Source organism: Arachis hypogaea, chromosome 12 (assembly GCF_003086295.3).
Source record: "Arachis hypogaea cultivar Tifrunner chromosome 12, arahy.Tifrunner.gnm2.J5K5, whole genome shotgun sequence".
Lineage (NCBI taxonomy): Eukaryota > Viridiplantae > Streptophyta > Magnoliopsida > Fabales > Fabaceae > Arachis > Arachis hypogaea.
In genome coordinates, this window is record NC_092047.1 from 23,646,718 (window position 1) to 23,659,283 (window position 12,566).

The window sequence follows — 12,566 nt, forward strand, 5'->3', positions numbered from 1 at the left end:
TATCTGATATGGATGTTTTAAATTGGTACTATATTTTAAATTTCAAATAAATAGAATTAGTTAACCTATCTGAGTCAGTTAGCAATTAGACCTTAAGTTATAAATAGTTTTTTTGTGATGTTGGGATGTTCTGTGTACAACATAATCATTAATAATATCGTCTGTTATTCTTTTTATTCTCTTTTTTCTTCTCTCTCATCTCAAATCCTAATTCTTATTTTCAACTGAGCTTTAAGACTAAGTAATTCTTTTTCTCTTTTACCTACTTCATTCATCTAATTTTTTTTTATACCATGGCATGTGATCATCTATACAATACAAAAAATTTTTTATGTGATGGCCTATGATCTAAAGGGATGTGGAGGGAGATGGCAGAAGTTATTAGAAGAACAGCAAAGAAAGTTTTGGTGAATCTAAAGGAATAGGACCAAGAGACAAGGAGTCCTGGTGGTGGAATGTGAGTATACAAGAAAAGATAAAGATAAAAAGAGAATGCTTTAAAGAGTGGTCTTTATGCCGCAATGCAGATAATTGGAAAAAATATAAGGCGGCTAAGAAAGAGACAAAAGTGGCTGTAAGTGAAGCAAGATCAAGAGTATATGAGGGTCTCTACCAGTCTTTGGGCACGAAAGAAGGAGAAAAATGTATATATAGAATCGCAAAGAGTCGGGAAAGAAGAACGAGAGATTTGGATCAGGTTAAGTGCATAAAGGATGAGGATGGAGAGGTATTGGCTCAAGAGGAGAAGATTAATGAAAGGTGGAAGAGCTACTTCTACGAGTTATTTAATGAGGGACAGAAGACTCTTCCGAGCCTTGGTCGATTTTGCACAAGGGAAGAAGATCAAAACTTTGACTACCATCGAAGGATTCGAGACTTCGAGGTAAAAGAGGCTCTAAAGCAGATGAAAAATAGCAGGGCAGTAGGACCTGATAATATCCCGATTGAGGTTTGGAAGGGTCTTGGAGAAAAAGGCATCAACTGGTTAACCATACTTTTTAATGAGATTTTAAGGTCAAAGAAGATGGCTGATGAGTGGAGAAAGAGCACCTTGGTACCTATCTACAAGAATAAGGGGGATATACAAAGTTGCGGAAACTATAGAGGAATTAAGCTTATGAGTCATACTATGAAGTTATGGAAAAGGGTGATAGAACAGAGGTTGAGAAAAGAGACACAAGTAACAGAGAACCAATTTGGATTTATGCCAGGCAGATCTACCACTGAAGCGATATACCTATTAAGAAGGATGATGGAGAGGTATCGTAGTAATAAAAGGGATCTACATATGGTGTTTATTGATTTGGAAAAAGCATATGATAGGGTACCAAGGGAGGTCTTATGGAAGGTTTTAGAAAAGATGAGAGTAAGGATCACATATATTCGGGCAATTAAAGACATGTATGATAGGACCACAACTAGTGTGAAGACTCAAAGTGGTGTGACAGAGGAATTCCCTATTGGTATAGGATTACACCAGGGATCATCCTTAAGTCCATACCTTTTCACATTAGTCTTGGAAGTACTCACAGAGCACATCCAAGAGCTTGTGCCATGGTGCATGCTTTTTGCCGATGATATCGTCCTTATGGGAGAGTCAAGGGAAGACCTAAATAAGAAGTTGAAGTTATGGAGAGAAGCTCTAGAAGGGTATGGTCTGCGCATAAGCCGTAACAAGACGGAATATATGGAATGTAAGTTCAGTTTGAGAAGGGAAAACCCCAATATAGAGGTGAAGATTAGAGCCTACGAAAAGTTAAAAGTTTTAAGTATCTTGGGTGCATCATACAGGATAATGGAGAGATTGAACAGGATGTAAATCATAGGATCCAAGCAGGTTGGTCAAAATGGCGGAGTGCATCTGGTTTTATATGCAATAAAAAGTGTCTTTAAAACTTAAAGGTAAATTCTATCGCACCGCTATAAGACTAGTTATGTTATATGGTACGGAGTGTTGGACGGCTAAAGTGGAGCACGAACATAAGCTGAGTGTGGCAGAGATGAAGATGTTGAGATGGATGAGTGGTCATACGCGATTGGATAAAATAAGGAATGAAGATATAAGGGAGAGAGTTGGAGTAGCACCCATTGTGGAAAAGATGGTTGAATCGCGTCTCAGGTGGTTTGGACATGTGAGAAGAAGACCGATAGAACATCCAGTCAGGAGGGTGGATGGGATGGAGGATGGACAAAGGACGAAAGGCAGAGGAAGACCTAAGAAGACCATCCATGAGGTGGTCAAATGAGATCTATATGTAAACGACCTCTCTGTAGACATGATACATGACAGAGCACAATGACGTCGTTTGATTCATGTAGTCGACTCCACTTAGTGGGACAAGGCTTTGTTGTTGTTGTTGATGTTGATGGCCTATGATCGTCTTTTATGACATGTGATCGTCTTTTATGGCTAAGTAAATTTTTTTATGCCATGCCCTGTGATCATCTATACATATTGATGACTAATTTTTTTTATGATTTTTCTATGCAATACAAGCAACCCATTCTTCTTTTTCTTATTTATTTTGACTACGTAACTCATTCATTAATAATTGTTTTGTTTGTAATTCTTTAAAAATTTGGCAAAGCACTGCAAACACGTTATTTAATAATTTTTTATTGCTTATAATTTATATTTAGAGTAAACTATTATTTTTATCCATAAAAATTGAAAATGCTCACATAACTACTCATAGAAGATAAAAATTACCGTTTATATCCATAAAAAATTAACTTTTGCAAGCAAAAGTATTCAAACCATAAATAATTATATAAAATTCCAAAACTATCATTGATGAGTCTCATCCTCTTTCATTCTTCATCTATAGTCGTGAACCACCATTGCGGCACCATCATCATCTCTCTCTCTCTCTCTCTCTCTCTCTCTCTCACGCGCACGCACGCACGCACGCGCGCACGCACGCACACACACCCCAGTCGTGTTCCTTCTCCTCCATCTTCTTCAATCGTCCTCTCTCTCTTTCTCTCCCTCATCTTCGCACTTTTGTCCTTGCTCTTCTCTCCCTATTGATATTTTTCTCTTCTCTGTCGTTCTTTTCTCTCTTTTGTGCATTAATAGTGGTTCCTCCTTTTATCGTCGCGAGCTCCATATTCTCCTCTCCTCTTCTTCTTCGGGAGGTTTCTGGCTTCAGTAAGTAGCAATTTTGAGTCCTCTATTTTCTGCAACCACAATTTCTTCAGCGTTGAGTTCTTTCCTTTTCCAAACGTCGTATCTTCATCTTCTTCTTCCCTCGGCGTCATTGCTCTCTTCTCCTCCTAGCAATGCGTCTTCGTCATCTTCTCCTCCCAGTGTCGCCTGAATTAGTGTTCTGTGTTATTTGCAATGAAAATGGAGATCTGAAATCTGAGAAATTGACAATTTTTTAGTGAAGGTTCTAGAAAATTAGGGTTTTATTTTGAATCTATGCATGTTCTATTCTTCGATTTGATCTGAGTTTGTTCTTTTTTGTGATTTTAAAGAAGATAGTAGATGGACTATGTTGATGTTCAAGAGGTAAGAGAGGAAAAGTGAGTAAGAAAGAGAGAGAGAGTAGGAAGGGAGATGATGCTACGGCAGTGGTGGTTCACGGCTGACAGAGGTGCTACAGATAGTGAGTGAATGAGTTAGAGGGTGGGTGTGTGAGAGAAGAGAAGGGGAAAGGGGTAGTTGTGATACAGGAAGATAGCTATAGACGAAGAATTGAAGAGGATGAGACTCACCAAGGGTAGTTTGGAAATTTTATGTAATTATTTAGGATTTGAGTAATTTTGCTTACGAAAGTCAATCTTTATGGGTACAACTAGTAATTTTTATCTTCTATAGATAGATATGTCAACGTTTTAAATTTTTATGAGTAAAAATAGTAGTTTACTCTTATATTTATCATTAGTTCCTGTTTATTTTATAATTAATTTTTTTGTCCTTACCTTTTTCTTTTATTAATACTACCCCTTTTATTCACTCTAAATTGTTTATTTTTCATTTATATAATAATTTTTTTAATATTAATATCACTTCTCGAAGTGAATGATAATTAAATCATGTACATAATCATTCTCCGAAGTGAATAATAATTAGAATAATACTACACATCCAAATCTTTTTGTTAACCAAGTCCAATCAAATTAGTCTAACATAACAAAAATTAATTATAACTATCATTATTCCAAGTTTTATTATTCAATTTGATTAAACTTGGTTTATAAAAAGACTTTGATGTATAATATTATTCTAATAATTAATGATAAATATAATCATTTCTCAAAGTAAATAATGATAATTAAATTATGTACATAATCATTCTCTAAAGTGAATGACAATTAATCATGTAAATAATTATTTCCCCCGAAGTGGATGACAAATAATTTTTCATTCTTGATAATGAAGGTATAATTTTGGTAATTCATTTAAATTATTTATATTATCTTAAAATAGATAATATATACTTTATCAATTTCTTGAAGTAAATTGATTTATTTTTCTTTCACTTTTACTCAATTTTTTATATGCATTATTAATATTATTATTCTTAATTATTTACTTATTTTTATTTAATTTTGTTAACAAATCTATCATGTCAAATTTGTAAAAGTTTGAATTTGCTGCTCTTGATTTAACGGAAAAAAAATATTTAAAATGGACACTTAATACTAAAACCCATTTGGTATAAAAAAAGCTTGAAAATACCATAACGAAAGGTATGAACACCAAAAGACTATTATTGCCTAAAGCTTATTATGAGTGGATATATTTAAGGTTGTAAGATTTTAAAACCGTCTGTGAATATAATTTTGCACATTTCAAAATAAGTTATCAACTGAAATTGTGTGGCCAAGAAGTCACAGATGAAGACTTAATATAGAAAAAACTTTTTTCATATTCCACGCTTCCAACGTGCTATTACAACAACAGTATCGTGAAAAAAATTTTAAAATGTATTTTGATCTAATAGGTTGTCTCCTATTAGCAAAACAAAATAATGAATTATTAATGAAAAAACATGAAGTTCGTCCTACTGGTTCAACTGCTTTTCCTGAAGTGAATGCAACATATCGTGAACCTAAAAGAGACCATGGTCAGAATAACGGTCAAAACTATGGCTGTAGACATAGACGTGGCAAGTGAAACAATAGGGTTCTTACTCAAAACCAAAAGTGCAATAAACATGAGAAGCGTGCTCCAAGTAATAATTTACAAAATGCAAAAATTTTGTGCTATCGATGTGGATTAAAAGGTCATTGATCGTGTATATGTCGTACCCCTGGACATTTTGTCAAGCTATATCAAGACTCTATCAAAAGGAAAGGATAAAAAACAAGAGGCCAATTTGACTGTAAAAAGAAATGAAGTTAAAGTTAATGATATTAAAACGGAACTAAAATCCACCGATGATATCTTTGCAGACCTTGATGACATACATTCTTGACATTAGCAACCCATGCAAGTCTAAGTCAAGTCATTTTGGTGACTCAAGTGATTTTACTCATTTAGATAAATCAAAATTCTTTTAGAAGAATCTTAATTAGAGATCTATCAATTTTTTTTAATTGTTTTCTTTCTTCATAGTTAGTTTTTCTTCTTTTGGTTGTAGTTTTTATTTGTTTTTGAAACTTTCATATTTTTTTCTTTTTATCAATGGTAATCTATTTTTATTTTCATAATAAAGATATGGATATTTCTCACATTTTGCTCAAATTCAACAATAAAGAAGTATGTCTCACTGACAGTGTTTCAACACATACAATACTTAAAGAAAAAAGACATTTTATCTCTTTTGTTATAAAGAAAATAAATGTAAGTACGATTATTGGTAGTACAAAAATGATTGAAGGCTCCGGAAGAACTACTATAGTATTACCTAAAGAAACCAACTATTTTTATAAATAGTGTATTTCTATCAAGTAAGTCTCATAGAAACTTGCTATGTTTTAAAGATATCTGCCAAAATAGATACCATATAGAAACCGCAAGAGAAGAAAATAATGAATATCTTTGTATTACAACTATGTTATTAAGAGAAAATTGTGTGTTAAAGAGACTATCCACACTTTCTTTTGGTTTGCAATACACCACTATTAGCAATGTGGAATCACATGGCATAATAAACCTGAAGTTTACAAATAAAAATATATTTACAATTTGGCATGACCAATTAGGACATCTGGATTCAATCATGATGAGAAGAATCATCGAGAATTTATCTGAGTATTGTAACACTCTACCACATAGAGCTTTACACTTAAACCGTAAAATAGAGGTGGTGTGATATTACGACCTCTAAAATAAAATATATACATAGTAATATGAAAAAGGTACAGTATACGAGGAGCCTTGAAAAACAGATAAAGCAAAATCGCAAAATAAAAAGCGCAACGCTCAGGAAATATGATTACTTGCGTGTGAAGAAATCTAAAGTTAACAAACATAAAATAACAGAAACTAGGAATAGAGAGCCAAAAGGTACAAAATAACAAGCTACTAACTCAGCCTGCGAAGCTAAGGCTGGCCGGAGAATATTTACATACATAATATACCACTTTTAGCCCAAAGAACATGTTTAAAATTAAAGCCCTAGTTCTCCATAAACCTCTAAGAGGTACAAAAACAAAGTAGTAATATACACATGCGAAGAGTCTAATATATATATATATATATATATATATATCAAAATATCAAAAGTAAGGCCCCAAAATGATCCACTTCGCCGCAGAACTCCAGACGCCTAGCGAGTTGCCTCTCCACCTGCATCTGAAAAGCAACAACATAATATGAGATGAGAATTGGGGGTTCTCAACATGGTAAAGGTGCCACGCACATAAGATATAAGGTCCTGGAAATGCCAGAGGCAATCCTAGAATGCCGACACTCAGATATAAAAGCTTAAGGTACTAAAACAGAAGCCATAATTGGGTGGTCTTCTAAGAATATCTAAGCCTAACTTAAACTTAACCTTAACCCTAAGCCTTTCCACCTTTCCTCCGTTCCTCCATCTCTGGTGAGTTTGCAAAGACAGACAAGCAGACAAAGGCAAGCACAGGTAGGAGACAAGTAGTACAAATAGCAAATATAACAGTTAGCATAAAACAATCAATTAGGCATTCCCAATTAATGCATAGCAAACAAAGAAAACAATATGCACATGATGTATCCCTATGGCTGATGAGGTTCATCTGTCGGTTATCAATCCAACCCGACAAGTCCGGCTGCTAAACCCTGGACTGTCTCCCGTCGCGCATCCCCATGAGTCTATGCATAGCTTTTTCTCTTTAAATTCATAATTCATACATATATAAAGCTTTACTCAATGGGGGTCAACCTTTCTGGGAATTTATAAGTGTCCGGTCACATCTTACGATGTAGGATCAACAGAGTATCGAGTTTCAACCTAGAACACGTGGTGGCAAGCCACCATACTTTACCCAGGGAAACTCGTATCTCAGATAATTGAGTACATAAGCCAAATAGTATTCATAATCATTTGTAAACATTGCATATTCATATCATCAAAGTTATAGTACCACATATGCACTCCAAGTATTCACCATTTTCATCTATAATTCATCAATTTTCAACCTTGCTTCAACCCCTAGTTACTTCCATTTCCTAACTCCATCTTATTACTAGACTTACTACTATGATTTAGGGCTAAAAGAATGAAAATAGAGGTTTAAAAGTTTAAAATTAGGCTTAAAAACACAAAATCCAGTTTTGCTGTAACAGGGGCCATGCGTACGTGTGGGTGCGCGTTTGGACCAAGACGCATACGCATAGCCTTTCTCGCGTATGGATGCGAACCAGGCAGAATCGACTGGTCGCGTATGAGGAATTTCGCGTACGCAAAATAGTATTCATACTCATTTTGCGTATGCATGCGCGTTAAACAGAAATGCATGGTCGCGTAAGGGAGGTTTGCGTACGCAGAAATCCCAGATTACGCGTACGTGTGGGCATACGTTTTATAAAAAAATTTGGCTAAGTCTGAAACCTACAGAATTTCAATTTTGAATCCTAAACTTCCGACGCGCATAACTTTTTCGTTTTAAATTATTTTCCTTTCGTTCTTCAAACGGCGTAAACTTCACGAACCCAATTTTCTTATAAAATAAGTTTCAAACCATTTGGGGGTCCGGAAGCCAAGTTATTACTCGCCGAAGTTCGGCCAAAAATCAATATTTCATAAAAACTTTTAAACCTCAATTTCATTAAGACCAATCTCAAACCAAACTTCTATACCAACATTCAACTCACCAATACACCAAAGTACACCAACACAGAACCAAATTCCTCATTACACAATTTCAACCTAAATTTCTCATTTTACATCAACAACATTATCCTCCAATTACTCAATATATATATAACCATATCATCCTCTCATTCTTTACCACTCATCAATCAACATATTATTACCAAAACAAACAATATTCATCCAACACATACTCAATTCACATCATAATCATCACCAAGGGTGCTAAGCATTGAACATTTTTATACTTTCTAACCTATCCTATGGTCAGCTAGTCTAATTTTTCACAGAACATTATATATTAAATACATGAAACCTAAACCATACCTTGGTCGATTTTCAGGTATTACCCGAGGCAACCCACTAGGCAAACTCACAAGACTTCCTCACCAAAATTCAGCTTCCTAAGCTTCCAATGAAGCCTCCATTGTTTTCAACTTTTGCTTCTTATCACATATATACATATATCTAGCACAATATTCACATATACATACCCAAATTGAATTTCCAACATACTAAATCAAAGAATTAACTAAGGTTAATGATCTTTACTGTACCCAAGTGCCAAATAAGCAAGAGTGAGTATTTTCCTCAAACTACTTGGGTCCTATAACACAAAAGGACCAAAATCTCAACATCACTCTCTATAAATTTCGAAATATTGGGATAAAGAGAGGATGAGAATGAAAATGGAAGTTTCATACCAATCTACTTACCGAGCTTTGTAGAGCTCGACGCTGCGGATGTGTGACCGCAAATGATGCGGCGATCGGAGCTCGGAGCGGAAAGTTATGGTGGTTAGAATTTTGAACAAGGGTTTGGAATTCTTCCTCCTCCTCCTTGTGTGTTTCAGCGTGACTTGCTGAATGGAGGAAGAAGAGAGACATTCCTTTAAGTCATTTGGGCTGAAGGGTTGGGCCCGAGGCCTATTTTGGGCCCAATTCAACCGGTTCGGTCCGTTCGGCTCAATCTTGGGCCAAATTCTTTGAAATTAGGATCAAAATTTTTATTTTAATTAACTCTATCCAATTAAACTATAAAATTCGTATTTTTTATTTTTATTATTAAAATTAATTTATTGATTACTTATTCGCTAATTTTACGGGGTTTACAAGTATTCTCTAAAGGAGCATAAAATTCTTCAATTTAATGAATTCTCAAGTGCTTCTTGTTCTCAAGAAAAATTAATTACAAGATCATCAGAAAAAAATTGAGATTGAATCACCATCTTTTTTGGAACTTATTCAGGGTGATATATGTGGGCCCATTCACCCACCATGTGGACTGTTTAAATATTTCATGGCTTTAATAGATGCATGTTCACGATGGTCCCATGTTTGTTTACTATCAACTCGCAACATAGTTGCGAGATTGCTAACTCAAATAATTAAATTAAAAACTCATTTTTCAGACTATGTTATAAAGATAATGTGTGTGTTTGGATTAGAGTTGGTCAAACTGGAGTTTGAATGAAAGTGATTTTATAAAATTGATTTTGGATATAAGTGAGTTTGTGCCAATATGATTTATGTTTGGCAATTCTATACTAAAATTGATTTTGATAAAATGAAATTGTTTGGATAATATTAGTTAAAATCACTTTTAGATAGATAATTAGTTAATTACTAAAAAATATAATATTAAATTATAATATTATATTTTAGTATATTTAATCCTTTTTTATACTTCTTTTAGTATATTTTTTATATAATATTTTTTTATAAGATTCTATTTTAGTTTATTATAACTTTTTAATAAAAATTAATATTTATTTATTAAATTAAAAATAACATATAAAATAATATATTTTAGTACTTTTTATGAGTACTCTCAATAATCTTATTTTGTTTATTGTTTTGGATTCTAACTTTTTACTAATTATGTTTTTATTATTATTTATAATTAATTTTTTATTTAATTTATCATTTTTAATAGGAACAATAATACATATTATAACAAATTAGAATAATAAACAATGAACAAGAATTATAATAATAAATTTTACAATGTCAAACAAAAAAATTCTATAATTTTATTAGTACTCTCAGTATTCTTTTATTTAGTATTATTTTAAACCGTAAAATTTTATTACTTATGATTTCATTGTTATGTATGATTAGTTTTTTATTTACTTTATCATTTTTAATAAAATCAATAATTCATATTATAATAGAATTACAATAACAAATTTAATAAAAAATCAAAATATAAAAAAAGTACTAAAAATTGAAAAAAATTTAAAATATTTGAAATGACTTGAAACAAATATAAAAATTCTTTTGAAAAAAAATCAATAATGATCATCAAAGGTGAACTCACGTTGAAGTGAATGCAGAAGCAACAATTTTTTTGCTTCCAGTAAACGCACTTTTAAGCTGCAAAATCACTTCTGCGTTTAGAGGAAAAAGATTGCCAAACATCAAAAAGCAGCAGCGTTCAAAGAACTTCAACGCACTTTCCTCTCAAACGGGTTTGCCAAACACACCCAATATGTTTTGATAATGCTAGTGAATTTAGATCCCAAGCATTTAATGATTTTTGTATGTCAACTGAAATTACGATAAAAGAACCTGTTGTTATGTACACACTCAAAATGGTCTAGCAGAATCATTATTAAACGCCTCTCGTTAATAGCTAAATCATTACTTATGAGAACTAAAATGTCTGTTTTAGCATGCGACATGCTATTTTTCATGCTACAGCACTTATACGCATTAGACCAACAAGTTATCTTAAATCCTCCCCATTACAACTGACTTGCGGTCAGGAGCCAAACATTTCTCATCTTAGGATATTTGAATGTGCAGTTTATGTCCCAATTGCTCCACCACAATGCACAAAGATGGGACCCCAAAGAAAATTGGAGATATATGTTGGTTGTGAATCTCCGTCAATTATAAAATACTTTAAACCCACGACGAGTGATTTATTTAAGGCAAGATTTTCTGATTTTCACTTTGATAAAATAATTTTTCCAAAATTAGGGGAAGAAAATAGTCAGTTGAAAAAAGAGATGACTTGAAATACATTGTCATTATCCATTTAGATCCTCGCACTAGACAATGTGAATTAGAAGTACAAAAGTCAATTCATATGCAAAATATTGCAAATCAATTACCACACGCATTTACTAACCTAAAGAGAGTAACCAAATCTCACATTCCAGCTGCAAATGCACCAATAAGAATAAGTGTCTCAGAAGGACAAATTGTTAGTGCAAATGAAATCAATTCACGTCAAAAGCGTGGAAGACTAATCAGTTCTAAGAATAAAAATACCGGAAAAAAGAGAGAGATAATTAATCATGATGGTCATAATATGGAGACAAGTACTCAGAGGAGATTCGAATACATAAATATTGATGAAACCTCTGAAGAAGTTCAGGTACTTGAAAATGAAGAGATCTCAATAAATTATGTCACTACCGAAAAAATATGAGACCGAAAGTATACTATTGTTGATAACATTTTTACTTATAATATTGTTGTTAAATTAGTAAAGCAAGATGAGGATCATAAACTAAAATCTGTCAAAGAATGTAGACAGAGAGATGATTGGCCAAAATTAAAAGAGGCAATTTAAGTTGAATTAACTTCTCTTAAAAAAAACGTAAACTTTTTGGTCTTATAGTCAAAACACCTGAAGGTATAAAATTAGTGGGATACAAGTAGGCTTTTGTACGCAAATGCAATGAGAAAAATGAAATAGAAAGATAGAAAGTTCGACTAGTAGTACAAAGATTCTCACAAAAATTAAACGTGGTATTGACTATATGAAAACATATTCTCCTGTGGTAGATTCAATTACGTTAAGATATTTTATTACTCTAACAGTGCATGAAAAACTTAAGATACGTCTAATGGATGCTGTTATAGTCTATTTATACAGCTCAATTGATAAAGAAATTTATATGAAAATCTCTTAAAGATTTAAAGTGCCTGAAGCATATAATAGTTCTTCGAAAATTTGTTTAGTAAGACTTCAAAAATTCTTGTATGGATTAAAATAATCTGGATTTATGTGGTATAAATATTTCAGTAAATACTTATTGAAAGATAGAAACAAAAAATGACTATGTATTTCCATGTGTGTTCATAAAAAGGTTTGAATCTAAATTTGTTATTATTGTAATATATGTTGATGATTTAAACACGATTGGATCACCCGAAGAGATTCCAAAAACTGTAGATTATTTAAAAAGAGAATTTGAAATGAAAGATCTTGACAAGATAAAATTTTGCCTTAATTTATAAATTGAACATTTTAAGGATGGTATATTCATACATCAATCAACTTATATTGAAAAATTTTTGAAAAAAT